Raw genomic sequence first — 12,144 nt, 5'->3', positions numbered from 1 at the left:
GGGTTTAATATTTTTCCTAGAACTTTTTTTTTTTTTTTTTTTTTTTTTTTTTTTTTTTTTTTTTAAAACAAAAAAAAAAAAAAAAAAAAAAAAAAAAAGAGAAAGAGGAAAAAGATTTGGAAGACAGTTTTCTTAGGATAATAAAATGGCTTTGTTTCTTCCTAATGAACTGTACTTCTGTCTCTTTGCTCATTTTTACCACGAGAAGACAGGCAAAGAATGTGTCTGCATCTGCCTAATAAGTGTTGTTATCTTTTAACTGGCTATTAGTACTACAACACAAAAATAATATTCATGCTGAGCTACATATGACTGCATTTAGCCAAACCTGCTCTTAAGCTGGACTGAGTCTGCCCTGTCATATCAGAATGGGAGAATCATAGTTTGAAGGTGGCACTCCTCCTTAAAAAGACACTAAATATTCACTCCCTGCCCCAAATTCTTTGGGCTGTCAGGAATTTGCAGCCCTTTGCCAGAGCCCCAGGAGGAGCTGGAGGCAGGGTGTCACAGATATACACCATAGCCCCAGGGATCCCAGCTGCAGCGACGTCAATTTCTTCTATTTTTAATGTTGTGGGTGACGGAGTGCCAGCCTGCCTACCTTTAGTCACTTAACCAAGGCTCCTAATTCAGGACAACACTTGCCTTTGGCTGACAATGGAGACAAACAGATACCTCCAAAGGCCCACCCAGACATGGGCCAGGGTCTCTCAAGGTCTTGCCTTCCCAGTACTCCTCGATGTTAACTGGAAGAGCTGAGGTGATGGCACCTGTGAACTTAGACAGACATGGGCCCATGGTATCTTTGAGGAATGCGAGAGACTGTGAGGATGAGAGCAGTGACTATGGCACCCGACACCCTGGCAGGATCTGCCCACTCATCTCCTCCTGTCACCCTGAGCACCCCTTTGATGGGACCCTTGTGCAACTGCAGCTTAGGCGGTTCCACTTGCCCCTGCTGACAGGTACGGTGAGTGCTTGATCCCCTGCACCCAGGTACCACCTGGCCACAGCAGACATGTTGGCCTGGATGAGGCCTGGGGCCACAGAAACATTTGTGGGGAGGAAGGCAGAGCTGTGAAGAGTGTCCCACCAGCGCAGGGGTAAGGTGCTGCCCGTGGGTTCGGCATCGGGTGTGAGCACCAAAGACAGGCGATACCCGCTCCGGCACAAAGGCTCCGAGGGGAAAGGTAACCCCTGAATACAGTTTTAACACACCTGAACTGGGGGGAATTTCTGCCAGTTGGTGTCCAGTGCCACTGGCATTTGTTGCCTGATTAGAGGCTTTTTAAACTGGAATCCTTCATTCAGCTCTCCCCTTAACCGTCCCCCCAACCAGGCAACCATGACCCTTCATTTTCGCTCGTGCATTCACCTGCAAACCTCTGAATTAGCAAAGACAGGTGTCACAGGTGCTCAGCGTCTCCCATGGCCAAGATCTGTATTTGCTCTATCTGTCAGCCCAATCCGTGACTGCTCTATCTCACTGTGGGCAAACATATTCCTTCCTGCCAACATCAAAAGCACGTCTATCTCTGCAGCAATGCTCTATGCTGAGGAAAGAAGATTGTGATCAGCACCATTTGTCTACATAATTGCACTTGTTACTGGACAATCGTTGGGTCAGAGGCTAATGCTTTTTATTTATAGTCTTTCCCCATTCATCTGAATTTTCCTGTGCCTTTTCCCATAGCAAGGATTGTGACGCTTTGTACTGCAGAAAGTCTGCTAGAAGTCTGAGAAAAAAATATCTGAAAGTAAATCCATTACACTCAATTGAACTGAATTTTACATTAAAGAGCAGAGGTACCTCAGTTTCAAGGTGCATTTCCAGGAAAAAAAGAAAGACCACATACCTATTTAGCTTCTTTTTTTCCTTCATATTGTGTAACTTCTATTTCTAGGAAAATATTGAATTCTGATAATGGTATACGTGGGATTATACACATAGAAGATGAAGTTCTATACATTTTCAAGGTTAGCTTTCAATTAGCCCTTTATCAACAACACTACCAAAGAGAACTCAAATATACTTGCCCAGATGCTACCTTGTCTTTAAGAACTGAAACAATAATAAAAAAAAGTATGTCCCCCTTACGTCTCAGTGTCCATATAATATGGTTCTGAAATTCCCTAAATGAGAAAAAAGACTTGTTTTCTTTGTGATAAGAATTCTGTTTAACATTGCTTTGTTTTCCATTGTCCTGCAGGCAGCCGGGATACAAATTAATGCATTATTTTTTAATACAAGAACGGATTTTGCTCAAACCGTTTTATTAACTAAATATATTGTTTTCAGATTAAATATATAATTTTATTTAAAAATAGGATCATTTAAAATTAAATATGAAATTCTAACAATGTACTGCCAAACTTCTTAAATTCCATAACTTGATTTACATTAAATAACATGCAGTATTCAAATATTACATATTTGTTGGTAAAGGTTTGCTGCCCATCAAACCACTCAGTTTGGAAAGCCTGAGAGACTGGGAGAATGGGCTCTGATGAAGTGTTCAGTCTAAGTTTGATGGCTGTAGCTTCCTCTGCAGGTGCAGAGAAGGTATTTTCTTCACTTTATTCAGGTTATCTCTGTTCAATATCTAGTTCATGCAAAGCTATCTCTTGAGAGCTGATAAAGGCAGAAAATCTTACTTTCTACTGTAGATAAAAGCTCCATGGCAGAGGCTGAAATTTGATAATTCTAAAATCTTGCAGGACACAGTAAACAGAAACACACAGTTCTGTTTACTCAGTATAAAGAATGGTTAATTTGACTAATAAATCAGCTTAATATAAGTAATAAATAAAAAAAAATAAATGTAGTAAATGTGAATCTGAATAAATACATCAGGAGCTTTTATATAATTTCCTAAATGCAACTTAATACAGCTTCACTTTCACAAACACAAGCACCTAATGTAAACTAAGTAGCAGTCATAGTAATCTGGTGTCCGATATTCTTGCAACAGTGGAACAGGACTGATTATAGTGACCAAGAACCTTTCTTTATCACCACTTTGAACATGGGAACTATGCTGCCAGTCCACACTACTGCAAGCAAGAAGAATATGATGTTAAAGGAAATCATTGACTCTTATTTGGATAATAATGTACTTCCCAGTTTAGATTATAAAATAAGTAAGGTGACCCACCATAATATTTACTGCTACACTGTGACAGAAAACCAAAATACTTTAATAATACCAACTGAGAAAAACCCACGGTTTTGCAGGAAACTAATTAAAAAGTAAACACATGAAAGAAAGACAGAGTGATGATTTCAATTATGTTCCTTGCTTGTTTTTTCCCCTGGTAATGCTATCAACTGGGCTTTCAGCTTCTTTTTAAAAAGCCAAAGCAGACTGAGCTCTTCAAATCTGTTGCAGACATCTTCTTCAGTGTGCTAATGATTTCTCTGACCCTCTCCAGTTTGTTCAGCACCCTTTCTTAAAGCACGGGCACCAAAACACAGCCTTCTAACATCAGTCTCACTGAAGCCAGACTCATGACCAAAGCAACAACCCTGTTCTATGTAATCAATTTTCTCACTGGAGTCACTGATCTGATGTGATTCCTGAAATATTTCCCTCAAAGGTTAGGACTCCTTAGAACACAATTCCTCTTTCAATGAAGCTAGTATTCTTCAGCCTTAAATTCAGTATTTTGCTCTATACAGATGGATTGAGGTTACCAAGCAACCCAGGTTGCTTCTTATAGCAAGTGGCCTGGACTATTTGTATCATTTGCAAATTTCATTGACAGTATATTTTGTCAGCTTCCAGGTTGTCTCAAAAATGCTGAAAATGTATGTCTAATTGTGAACCCTGTTGAAACCCACTACAAGCACCTGCCCTCAATTACAACACCTTATGCCAAGTAATTTCTGTGAATGTGTTAGTTTAGCATGTGCTCTATTGACAGGGTGTAGGGTTAATTTTTTATCAGAACACTGAACAGATTGAAGTAAACTCTTGTAATTTGCCTGGGAATATCGTAGAACCAAAGTAGCTGAAAGGTACCGTAAGCAGAGGTGAGGGATTTGGGTTCCAATATTACTTACCAGAAGAGGAAATTGACCCTGTGACTATAATTCTATACCCACTACTTCTGCCTATGCTCTGACCCTGCCTATCCTTCTCCTTTGCTTTTATAACATCTGCCTCAAAATAAAATGCTGTCAATTAAAATTGGTTAATCTACCTAAACCCAAACAGACCCTCTTTCCCACCCTCCACCTCCACCTCAAAATGAAACCCTCCCTTTTCTCCATTCAGATTGACTCACTATTTATTATTTATTTCCTGGGTTGATTAAGTGATAAATCAGGTTTGTGCACAGTCCTGATATGCTTAATGCCACAGAGGTAGCATAATTGAGTTATTAGGCTTGAATTCATTGTGTCAAACACTTTCAGCTTCCTTATGGTCTGCTTTTCATGGTAAAGAGGACCGAGCTTCAGAATTGCATCTTAGAGACAAATCCAAGAAGAATTAAAGCTGTTGGCTCTTGTCTGTCTTACCTCTTCGTGAAATTCAATTGAATGGTCAATTAAGTAGATATGGAAGCTTGTATTGTTATACACATCTCTGACACGTTATGGTCCAGATAGGAAAACGAACCACAGAGAAGTGTAGATAATTAGAAAAGAGATCGTATAGTAACAAGCGATGGATTCAGACCCTGTGTTCCTTTCAGACCCCAAATAAGACCCAAAAGTTTGGCTATGTACAAAATGGCTATGGCCAAAATGCCTGAAAAGCACTGATTTAGATGCAGTGTCAGAAAACTCCTGACATAGTATAAGTCTGAGACTAAACAGTTCAACCTTTCAAAGACTAAGACAGGCAGAGGGACCACAGGAGAATAAAAGGGCAAAGGAGGTGTATGAAGACCATTTTTGTATCCACGTGAATCCTGGCAAATATTAGGGTCACATTTCCTATGAATGTCTGGAGGCTCTCAAGAAGTAAAAGAAGAGCCTAACTGCAAATGGATAAGCATTTCCTGATCCTGATGCCACACAATTCTAGTGACAATAAATAAGTTTTAACCAGTTAACCTCTACCAGGAAAAAGCCTCAAAAATTCCAGAGATATGACTACTGGAGTCCCACTGGCATTACAAGCTGTAATAATCAGGTAGGGTAGTACTTAACCTCGGTTATATCTGTAATGTTGATAGATTTCATTTTAGCTGAAACTGATTAAGGTCACTTTCTCATACTATTCAATTTGCACTTGTATTCACTTGGACCAGAAAAGGAATACCATAGTCCATAGAATCAATACAAGGATAAAATACAAGCCAGGAATACAGGGGAGAAAACACAACTGAGAATGAAAAACTTACTTGTCAGAAGACCAGTGATATTTAAAAAACTCCTGTCGTTGAGCAGGTAATACAGTCACTCCGTGGTCTCAAGGAAGATATCTAAAGGTGTTGAGTATGCTCTGAAAAAAAGAATAAACAAGGATTTAGTAATTATATCACCTAACAAATACTAAACCAAAACTTGTCCAAAATAACTTTATCTCCCATTTAATGGGGTTATTTATTCATAAAACATTTTTTTATTCTACCACTAAATCTGCAGAGAGTTTATGGGCTTTTCCAAGCCAAACTGCTCAGGTCAGGCTTCCCGGAGTGCACAGGGAATCAGAACAATGAGAAGAGTAATTATTTAATTTATTCTCTTGCATACCTACATTTCTAAGATGTTCCAGTTGTAGAGAACAGTGAAAATGAAAGAGGTCTGTCTCCTTCTGGTTTAACAAACCAATATGCTGGAGTAAATGACTTTCCAAAGCAGGCATATAAAATCACATCTTTCAAACAATTGACTAGAGTTTGTTAGCTGTCTTTTGGACTAGTTCATGTATTTGGACTCACTGGTGATCTAATAGCTGAGGATGTTCCTTTTTACTGAAAATGTTACTCCGCATTTCAATTCCAGTTTTGTAATTTCCAGTTGCCCTTAATGGACAGCACAGCTGACTGAGTCAAGGAGACATCTCAGCTCTCTAAATCAAAATGAAACTGAAAGACTGGGAGATGACCAGTTCTTCCATCTATGCAGACTGTGGGAGGAGGAGGTAGAGGAGCTGGAAATGTAGAAGTGAAGTTGATCCTGAGAAAAAGAAGGGGTAGGGGGAAGGTGTTTTTAGTGTTGTCTTTGTTTCTCACTATCCTACTCTATTTTTAATTGGCAATAATTTAAATTATTTTTCCCAAGTCATCTGGGTTTTTGCCCATGGAGGTAACTGGTGAGTTATATCCTTGTCATTATCTCAACCCATAAGATTCTCTTATGTATTTATTCCCCCTGTTCTGCTGAGAAGGCGAAGTGAGCAAGCATAAGGCTGCTCGCCAAGGTCAACCCACCACAGCTATAAAGTAATGTTTCCACCATGGATCTCTCTAAGACCAGCAGGACTGAGACTGGAATGGGAAAAAAAGCCTTACAAAGAAAACTCTGCCTATAATGCATAGGAATAAATAAAATCAGTAAGGAACAGAACTCCTTCTCAAAGAAAACTGTGTTAACAGAAAATCTTAATGCATCTCTAGCTTCTGTACTTGAGTAAATTTGAAAACAAGAGCTTACATTAACAAGCAAAAAGTCAAATGACTTATACTTCATGAAAGGAGAGTGCTGAAAAACCTCATTTAAAAATGAGCTCTCCTTGTGATATGATAGTGAGGTCTTTTTAGCCCATTAAGGAATTTTTGACAATGATCTTTAAATATAACACAGCAACTGTTTTAAAGTCAGAGATGAGACTGATTGACTCGCAGTAATGTATTTATTCTATCAGCACTTCTTTTAGAAACAACTATTTAAAGATCTTTCACAGCTAGGTTTTAAGAATCCTGAGGTGATTTATTTAATTCCAGATTTCATTAAGCTCCAGAACTCCATTTTAGCAACCACTGTGATAGTAATAACACATTTCAGCTATGAAAGAAATTGAAGGGCTGTGCATCTCTATCTGATATTGAAGACTATGGGATGAAGTCTCCACCGAGTCAGTACAGCAAAGTATTACCCATTTTCTTGGATTCCCTTGGTTTTGGTCTGGATATGCCTTACAGTGGCAAAGTTAGCAAAACCCTATCAGATAAAAGTCACTGAATGAACTCTTTCCTGAATGAGGTTCTTGATAGAATTAATGTTGAGTTAAAATAATCAAGAACCCACTAAAAAGATAGGGCCCATGGGAAATATTCACACTGCCTCACATACTTCTTATGAGAAATCCCTGGTATATCAAAACCTGGAACAATATAAATTATGAGTAGAACTGAGTGAATATTAAATTCTACCAACAATCTCCTGTTTACAACCTAAAACACTCTTGTAATTTAGCTGTGTTTTCATGGCTAAATAACTAAGGTCTCATGCCTGCACGCTGGGAAATCTATAAACACACAGTGAAATTAACTGCTAGTTGGAAAAAAGAGCTTGGAAACAGCTTTATGAAAATGTCATCTAAATCCTCATCAGCTGTCAAAAAAAGAAAATGGTATATTAGGAAATATTAGGAAAAGAACAGAAAAAAAGCAGAAGGAAATGCAATAATGCTGCCATAAAAATCCATTGCCTACCTAACATTTTGAATATTGAATATAGTTCCAGTCATCTCATATAAAAAATGAGAGGATAGCAACAGAAGGATAAAGAAAAGGGTGACAGGATGATCAAAGGTATGCAATGGCTTCCGTACTAGGAGAGAAAAAAAAAAAGGCTTAAGGATTTTCATATTGGAAAAGGGACAAATGAGGGAAAGGACTGTGACAGAGCCCCAGAAAGCCACGAACAGTACTGAGAAAATGAATAAAGAATGTTTTTCCATTGTATTTCATAGCACAGGAATCAGTCCCAATAAAATAAGCATTTAGCAAGTTTAAAGCATGAAACCCAAGAAAGGATGCTTTTCATAAAGATCATAATTAAATGGTGGGACTCATTGCCACAGGTTGTTGTGGATGACACATACCTGTGTGGGCTTCAAAGAGAGATTCTCTGCAGTTATAAAAGAAACATTGACCACTATATTTTACACAAAGATGCACAAAATAAGCCTTCAGCTTACAAAATGTTATGGAATGCTGTGGTATAATACTAAGGGAAGTGATCCTTTGGTCTGATTTAAATACAGCTGTCACAATGTCCTCATTAATTTTGTTCTTTTATTGCATTCTTGGTGATCTCTCACAACATGCCAATCAATGTTAGAGAGCATACTGTGCCTCCAGCTAGTGCACAAGGAAGTTTTTGAGGGCAGAAAATTCCTAGTTTCCCTGGTCCCACTGTGCAGCTTCACATCCTGGGGCGATTAGAATAAATAAATAGTTTTGGTTTTGAACACCTTACAAGACCATCCATAGTTTTGGAAATAAAAAATGAATATAATTGTATACAATGTAGTTATAATAATACTATATATATAATACATAGTATTACATTTTTATTATATATTATTTATACTGTTATATATAATTTACATATTATATCTTAATCTATCATATGTAATTATGTTATTATATATTTTATATATTAAATATACAATAATATATAGAATATAATTATAATAATACTCTGAACAGACCTGTGATAATCTTTCTGTCTTTTAGTACCTTATGTAAATGAGTAAATAAGAATGGCTATACAAGGTCACACAGAAGATCTATCTACCTAAGCCAGTATCCTATCTACAACAGTGGCCAAAGTACAAAGTTAGCTTTAGCCAGCATGACATACTCAGCTTTCAGGATATGATACATTTTAGAAAGCCACGCAAACCTTTTTCGTCCTGAACAGACATTGAGTAACCACTATAAAAAGAAAAGTTCTGGAGGAAAATCCTTCTCAGGCTCAAGTCCTGGTTAATTTCCCAGCGACTGGGATCACACCAAGCTACACCTCTCATATGCTGTTTTTTGCTGAAAAATAACATGGCCAGGCAGCAGGAGGGAATAGTGATAGCAACCAAGGTTAGTGATCTGGGCAACCAAGACTCTGGGCACACGTGCCTCACTGCTTTGGTGCTTCCTGCACACCCAGAGATCTAGTCAGCCAAAGCTAGTCAGAATATTTTCATCATAGTGTTACAAAAGCAACAGCCTCTTATCTCACAGGAAGCATCAGCCATCATGTGGTGGAACTGGCAAACCCTTCACTTGTAGTGTGACAGCGAGCAGGGTGAAGTCTTTTATGAAACTGCATCAGAGGATCACAAGACAGATAAAGAGTTGAAGCAACCTTGCTTATTCACTAAAAATAATTGTATTTTATCACCACAATAAATGGAAAGTGACAGTTCCACATATCTATGTCTATGCATTTGTCTGGAAATCTCTATTTCTCCATCATAAGTTAGATTAAACGGTTAAGATGAAGATGACTAACTACACAATAAAGGCCATTTTCTTCTTTTTTTGAGTGAAAAAAAAGACAGTGTCATTACTTATTACCATAAAATGAAAGTTTTCTTTATCAGTCCCTTTAATCTGCAGTAGCAGTTGGATGCCAAACCTGAGCCTCCTTAGGAAACCCTGCCTGCCTGAGTTGGCTGCACTATTTGAACTTACAGTAGTATGTAAGCCCCTTGGCAGATATGTTTATATCAATCTGAAATCATATATTTAGACTAAATTTAAGCCAATTCCTAAAAGCCTTGCCCAAAAAAGGGAAACTAAGCTGAAGAAATACCGCAGAAAAAGCTAATTCTAAGTACCCACCCTGGAACGGCGATTACTTGTGAAATTCATACTCTATACAGAGAAATAGCAGCCATTCAAAACTCATGGGAAACAAATGAGGTTTGCATCCAAATAAGCGTGTCTGTGTAACTTTCTTCAACAGTTTACTTAAATTAACATGAAATCATTATTCTGGCCAAGCCAAAAGACCTTCTCATGCAGGCATGTACTTACCCCAATGCCTGTCCACTCAATAAGGGTTACCGTTCCGGGTAACCATACAAATCAGAAACATACGTTCCAGGGGCACAGAAGCAAACTGCCACAAGCCCCAGGATGTTACTGCATTTACACTGCTATTTCAGCTGGCAGAGTTGTGTTGGTCTAGGGCAAGGTATCCAAGTCCATGACTAGCTGACAAGTTCCCTAGTAAAAACATGTGGTTTGGTATTTTATTTATTTTATTTTTTTTTTTTCCTGGGGAACAGGAAACAACAAACACCTTTCCAGGACAATTTTACTACCATGGCAATGGCATGAGGTGGGACTACTGGTGCAGCTGGAGCCTGAGGAATGCTTTGCTTGTGGAGCAGAGTACACCCATATTTCTGAGTCGATCAGGAAAGCACTCCTGCTGTGGGTGTGACCACAATAGACCTGCTGGCTCAATCACTTTTATAACAGTTTACTGCTTTGTCTCCCAGAGCACATACAGAGAATTAAACTTTGCAGTGTAGAAAATATCCCAAGTCAACTGGAAGCCCTGCAGAGGCAATGAAGCAGCTCAAGGGCACCTCCAAACTCTGGCTTAATCTACTGGATGTGCTAGTTTCCCCCACGTTTGTCTCACCCACCCATCTACACTTAACCTTGGCAAAAAACCTAGCTTTTGTTGTAGTTTTTACCAGGCCTAAAATTGATATGAACTGTAGTGTGCCTGCAGGGTTTTGCCCTCTGGTACTAGAATCAACATTAAACCTTCCCCTAGCCCAGCAGCACTGCAATAAGCAAACCTCAGATAACGCTGGTATGCTGGCAGCTCCATGTATAGTCCTGGCCTTATTTTTCAATGGGAAAAAAGTAATGAAATTAATAGGAATTAGTTAAAACACCAATATTTTTTTTTTAGCTTAATTTTTTGCATTGCCTGTAGGTGTCACAGTGGTGGCAGCAGGGGGGCTGCAAGCATGGCCTCTGTGAGGAGTTAAGCTGGTGGCATCTCTGGGAAACGTATTTAAGAAAGGACAGAGAATGCCACACAGGGAGGGGAGGAGGGAGAAAAGATGAGTGAGAAACAACAGAGGGAGCACCTACATCACAGGATGAGGATGTGCTTCAGACACCTGAGCAGGTATTTCACACCTTCAGTTCACTTAATCTGAACTGCCCTGAGCTATCCTTGTATAGACAAGGAATGATTCTGTTCCCAGGGAGCGTGAGGATGCAGCCTTACTTTCCTACTACATCCATTGTAGCTAGTTTGTAAATGCATTATCCAACCCTATTTCCCACTTGCAAATTTTTAATGAGCAGATTTCTGCCAATGCATTTGTTAATTCATATAATAGTAATTGTAACTCAATTACTATTAGGACAAAGCATTTTTAGTGTGTGGGTTGTTTGTCAGCTGTTTGCTATTGGCTATGCATTGTTAGTAACTGTTTTGACTTCTGCTTTATGTATCTTCTGGTGCAGGAAGAATAATATTGTTCACGAGTGGCCATCTCATAGTAACGATAATGTTTCTGCTTACTGAAGAGATGAAAACAACCTTCCAAAATGACACAGGTAAATAAGGAGTGACTGAATAATAAACAGCAAATAGCTACCATGTTAGTTTGCACCTGCATATTGTTGTTTGCATGCGAGTACAAAATATTCACCAAAGCAAAGTGCTTCCTCACACTCGTAAGTAAATATTTCTCAATTACTCATAAAAGGAATTGAAATGTCATCAAACTAAACAGCTGTTTGGATCTAACAGATTTTTCTTTAATTGTTATAGTAGCAATCAATCAGTTTAATCTATTAGAAAACAAGTTTGCTGTGATCAACATGTAATCTGTAATGCAAAGGTTACCATATTACTGAAGGAGTTCTGAGCGAAAGAGCTATGGGGGCAACCAAGTAGAATTATATTTGCTGTAATTTTCGACAACCACCTGGAATGATTTCATTTTCTTTAAGCTTGGTCAACCCAAGTGCATTCTTTTTTCTCATTTTCCTTAAAACCTCTGTGCCACCCGAAAATATCACATCTGGTAGGGTCAATGCTTTTTCTCTGCCCTTCCGAAAACCACAAACACAACATTTTTTAAGTCCCAAAGGCCTTTGACATTGCATTACAAGGGATCAGCCTCCTCTAATATGCGAGAAGGAAAAATAGCAGACTACCCAAGAGAGGGGAAGCAGACAATATGCCCTGAGGCTTCCCTATTG

At 38.6% G+C, this 12,144-nt stretch overlaps 1 protein-coding gene across 7 annotated transcripts in view; it reads right to left on the bottom strand.

Annotated features, from left to right (window-relative positions):
- The window catches only part of LOC106886004 (poly(rC)-binding protein 3-like), a 525,351-nt gene that overhangs the window by 165,800 nt on the left and 347,407 nt on the right, over nt 1-12,144 (bottom strand). For all 7 annotated transcript variants that reach the window (XM_014938586.1, XM_014938583.1, XM_014938584.1 and 4 more), the window contains one exon: nt 5,353-5,453. The gene's annotated coding sequence lies outside the window, so the exon portion shown is untranslated. The remainder of the gene's footprint in view (nt 1-5,352; nt 5,454-12,144) is intronic.

The sequence above is a fragment of the Calidris pugnax genome, unplaced genomic scaffold, assembly GCF_001431845.1.
Source record: "Calidris pugnax isolate Ruff unplaced genomic scaffold, ASM143184v1 scaffold13, whole genome shotgun sequence".
In the NCBI taxonomy this organism is placed as follows: domain Eukaryota; kingdom Metazoa; phylum Chordata; class Aves; order Charadriiformes; family Scolopacidae; genus Calidris; species Calidris pugnax.
The sequence above is the reverse complement of the archived record's forward strand: the minus strand, read 5'-3'. Positions and strand labels throughout refer to the sequence as shown.